Genomic DNA, 4,954 nt, shown 5'->3' on the forward strand with positions numbered 1-4,954 from the left:
GAAGTAGCGGTAACATGCCTGGCAGCGGGGAGGCAACGGAGCAGGGTGGAGGGGGAAACTGTCGGGCAGTAGTGGGGTTTGGGGGCGGGACAAGCCGGGCGTTAGCGGGTGGACAAAGTCAGGGCATGGTGGGCTGGGCTGCATGAGCCTGAGGGGTTTGCAACTGGGAGGCAATACTGAGGTTCGGGGCCGGGATCTCGGAGGAGGGAGCAGGGCTCACCAGAGGTGGGGAAGGGAACATACAGTAGTGGCACAGGGAGTGGTGGGAGCTGCGTGTCACCTGTGGGGGATGGTCGGCATCTAGGCGGGAGCAGAGGGGGTGAGGCGGTGAGGGTGCGAGCAGCCCCAGGCAGCCGGGCAGCAACAGTTAAGAGGGGGTGGTGGGTCGGCCCATCGTGCGTGTCAAGGGGGCGGGGAGGTGAAGCGCAGCAGAGGTCTGGAGCACAGGGCCGCAGTGGAGCGGCAGCCTCTGAGGTAAGGGGGACAGGGGTGTATGTGGGCGGTTGCAATGTGGTGGAAGCACGGGGAGGTGGTGGATAGGGTGCTAGTAACACAGTAATGTGGCTGGCAGTGGGGAGACCACGGAGACAGGGGTGAGGGAAGCAGCTAGGCGGTGGTGGTGGGTGGAGGGGAGGGACCAACCTGGCATCATCGGGAGGCCAGTGTTTGGGGTGGTGAGCAGGGTAACAGGGCTGCAAGGGTGCCAGGAGGTGTCAGAGAGGTGAAAACGCTCACGTATGGGGGCGGGATCAGTGGGGGAGAGAGCTGGGGTCACCAGAGTTAGGGGAGGGCGCAACCAATCAGTAGAGGGGCAGGGAGGGGTAGCGCCCGTGGGTCGGGAGCTGTGTGCCATCTGAGGGGGTCAGCAGTGTGGCACCTGGAGGGGGTGGGGAGATTAGAGGTGGCAGGGCAGTATAGGGAGGGTGGGACCAGCCCTGAGGCAGCAGCACAGAGACAGCTTGGCTGGCTTGCTGGGCCTGCTCATAGTGCATGCCAACGAGGTGGGGAAGCGAAGCGCAGCAGAGGCCGGGGCACAGGACAGAGGCTGCCCGGCAGTGAGGAGACCTGTGGGGGGGCACCGCAGGGTGGCATGGGTACATTTTTGGGGGCAGCAAGCTGGTAAGCCACACGGGGGGTGGTGGTGGTGGATGTGCTGGGCAGACACATGCTTGGCAGCCAGGAGGCATCAGAGTGGGGGGAGGGGAGTAGCTAGGCGGTAGTGTCCTTGGGGGTGGGCAGGACTAGCCGGGTATGAGTGGGGTCTCAACATCATGGTGTGGTGGGTCAGGCAGCAAAGCAAAGGGCCTGGCTTTGCTGGGCTTGGTGCATGTCTACAGGGCGGGACCACTGTTAGCAGCAGCAGCGTGGACCCAGGGTAGCAGTGGAGAGGCAATGGTGGTTGTAAGTGGGGGCGCTGTGGACGGTGGTGCAGCGTGGTGGGGGCAGCCTGGTGGTACCAGTGCGGGGAAGGTGGAGTAGGACTCATGGGGCGGCAGCAGTGCGGCAACAGGGCTAGGAAATTGGGAAGGCTCGAGTGGGGGACAGGGGTAGCATCTAGGTGGTAGCTGCAGGGAGGGGTGGGCAGGAACAGCAGAGGGGCAGCGTGGTAGGTGGGGCAGTCATGCAAGTCAACAGGGCAGGGCTATGAAGACCAGCAGTTGCAGAACACAGGGGAGCAGCAGGACATGGGGTAAGAGTGGGACCCAGGGTGGCAGCAGATCAGAAGCAGGGTAGTGGTAAGGGGGCAGTGACGGCGAGGGGCAGGGGATTGGTAGTGGGGGTGTGGAGAGAGCAGATGAGGTGGTATCAGCAATGTGGTGGGGCATCAGGACAGGAATGAGCATGTTGGTGGGTGGGGTGGGACAGCACAGCTGCACAGGTGCATGTGGGGTGGCAGGCGGTTGGTGGTGGCATGCAGAGAAGGGGGGACAGAACCATCTGGGAGGCAGCGGCACAGCAACTGCACAGGTAGAGCACGAATGGCAGGGTAGGGCCTTAGTGCCTGTCAATGGGGCTGGACAGTGAAGGTCAGCAGTGGCATCGGGCACAGGGCAGCAGCTTAGCTGCAGCAGTGGTGGTAAGGTGGACAGTATGAGGGGTGTGCTGCAGAGGGCAGGGTCACGAGGCAGGGGCACCCAGGCAGTAGCAGCATTGGGAGAAGGCTGGGATGTGTGGGGCGGCAGCAGCAGGTCAACGGGGAGGGAATCTGGAGGCACTGGAGCAGGGGTGGGGGGCCGACAGGCGGGAGAAGTTCGGGGGTGTTTGGTGGGACCAGCAGGGCAAGAGCATCAGGTTAATAGCTGTGTGGGCAGGGCAGGGGCTCTGCACAGTGGCAGCAAGGGGAGAGTATGCAGTGAAGAAATGGCGGTGGGAGGGCAGTGAGGCAGCAGTGATTAGAGGAAGGCAGTGACTTGAGATGGCAGCAGATGGGGAGGCAAAGCAGGGAGGCGAAGCGGGGAGGGATTGGCCTGGATGTGGTTGGGAGGGACTAGTGGTGCAGCAGCCACATGGCAATGGCACAGCATGGCTTGGGGGCTGGGTGGGGCAGTGGAGATGGGCAGGAGCAGGGTGACCACGGTAGCAGTGGTGGTGCTGTTGGAAACACAGGCATCAGGGCAGTAGAAGCACTGGAGGGTGGCGCAGCAGGGTGGCAGAGTCCTGGGGGGTGCACAAGGGAGTGGTAAGGGCACTAGGGGTGGCACAGCTGGGCATCAGTTGCAACGGCAGGGCAGCAGAGCAGCTGTGGTGAGGGTTAGCTGTTGTGGAAAAAAGGGCACTGCTGTGGAGTAGCAGGGTGGAGGGTGGCAGCGCTGGTGGCAGTAGCATGTCAGGAATGGGGGGGGTGGAAGGGACAGCGGTGGGTGTGTGGGGTGCAGCAGGGTGGCAGTGGGGGATGGCACAGTGGGGTGGCAGTGGTACAGGGTGTGGGGACCAGCCAGGCGGCAGAAGCACAGGTCGGTGTGGCAGTGATTTGGTAGCGGCGCTATCAAATGCTTTTTCTGCATCTGTTGACATGGTCCTATGATGTTGATCCTTTGTTTTGTGAATGCGGCACATTAGTTTGATTTGTGGATGTTGAACCACCATTGCATCCCTGAAATACATCGTACTGGATCATACCTCTTCCTGTATTGTAGAATTTGGTTTGCAGATATTTGGGTGAGGATTTTTATGTTTATGTTCATCACAGATACTTGGGAGGTCTCGATAAGGGCCGTGCTGGCCTCATAAAATGAGGTGGGGAGCGTTTCTTCCTCTTGTTTTTCTGGCAGAGTTGGAGAAGGATTGGTATTCATTTTTTTCTGTGGATGATTCGTAGAATTCACAGGTGAAACCATGGGGTCCTGGACTTTTGCTTGTTGGAAGTTTTTGATTTCTTATTTAATCTCTCTACTGGTCATTAGTAGACAGCTGAACAGTCAGATGTCTGTTTCTTTAGAATTCAATCTTAGTAGGTTGTATGTTTCTGGAAATGTGTCCTTTTCTTTTGGATTATCCAGCTTGTTGGGGTGTAATTGTTCATAGTACATTCTTAAGAGCCTTTGCATATCAATGGTTTCAGGGAACATCTCTCTCATTTCTGATGATGAGTCCTTTTTCTTTGAATCTGGCTGAGACTCTGTCAGCTTTGTTCTTTTCAAAGAACCAGCTCTTTGTTGATCTGTTATTCTTGTTGGTGTTTTTTTTTTTAATATATATCTTTCTTTTGTTTTTTTAGTTTTTATTTCATTTATTTAAGTTCTGATGTGTTCCTTCTACTAACTTTGGACTTTATTTGTTCTTTTCTGTTTCCTTGAGGTATCAAGTTAGGTTGCTTATTTGAGATGTTTCTTGTTTCTTGAGTTAGGCCTGTATCACTATAAACTTCCTTCTTAGAACAACTTTTTTTTTTTTTTAAAGTTGGCTCTAAGGGCTGCCTGTGTGGCTTGGTCTGTTAGGTGTTGGCCTTTGGCTCAAGTCATGAATTTAGGGTCCTGGAATTGAGCCCTGCATGAGGTCCCTGGTCAGCACGGGGAGCCCCTTTCTCTCTCTTCTACTGCCTGCTGCTCCTTCCACTTTGCTCAGTCTGTCTGTTTGTCTCTCTCCCCAGCTCTGTGTCAAATAAATAAATGGCATCTTTAAAAACATAAAGTGAGCTCTATGCCCAGTGTGGGGTTGAAAGTCAAAACCACAAGATCAGGAGTCACAGAGCTCCACTGACTAATCGACTAGACTAATCGACTAATCGGGTGCCCCATTTTAGAACCTGTTTTACTGCATTCTGTGAACTTTGTTTCATTGTATTATTTTTTCATTTACCTCAAAGTATTTCTGTGTTCCTATTTTGGTTTGTCCATGAACCCAATTGGTTGTTCAGTAGCATGTTGTTTAGTCTCTGTGTTTATGAATTTCCAGTTTTCTTCTTGTAATTGATTTCTAGTTCTATACCACTGTGGTTGGAAAAGATGGTTGATTTGATTTCAGTCCTCATTTGGGAAAATTCTAGGCTTCTGGAATTTATTGACTTGTCTTGTGGCCTTACATATGACCTAAGGTGGAGAACGTTCTAGGGGCACTTGAGAGGAGTATATTCCTTTTGCTGCTTTTGGATGGAGGGTTCTGTGTGTATCTGTCAAGTCCATCCAAGTAAGGGGTTGTCTGAGGCTGATGTTTCCATTGTGATCTTCTATCTGGATGGGGGATCATTGAGAGAAGTGTGAGGTATTAAAGTTCCCTATGGTATTGGTGCTGATTGCTTCTCTTAGGTTTGTTCATATATGCTCTACATATTTAGTTGCTCCATGCCGGGGCGGTAAATATTTATAAATGTTGGATAATTTTACTGCGTTAATTCCATTATCAGTTGTAGTGCCCTTCATTGGCTCTTGTTACAGTGTTTGGATTTTTTCTTGTTCTACTCCATTGGGCTGAAAATAAGAAGATCATCTGTTAGTTCTACAGCCATGAACAAAGC

Source organism: Mustela nivalis (genome assembly GCF_964662115.1).
Source record: "Mustela nivalis genome assembly, contig: HAP1_SCAFFOLD_595, whole genome shotgun sequence".
In the NCBI taxonomy this organism is placed as follows: Eukaryota; Metazoa; Chordata; class Mammalia; order Carnivora; family Mustelidae; genus Mustela; species Mustela nivalis.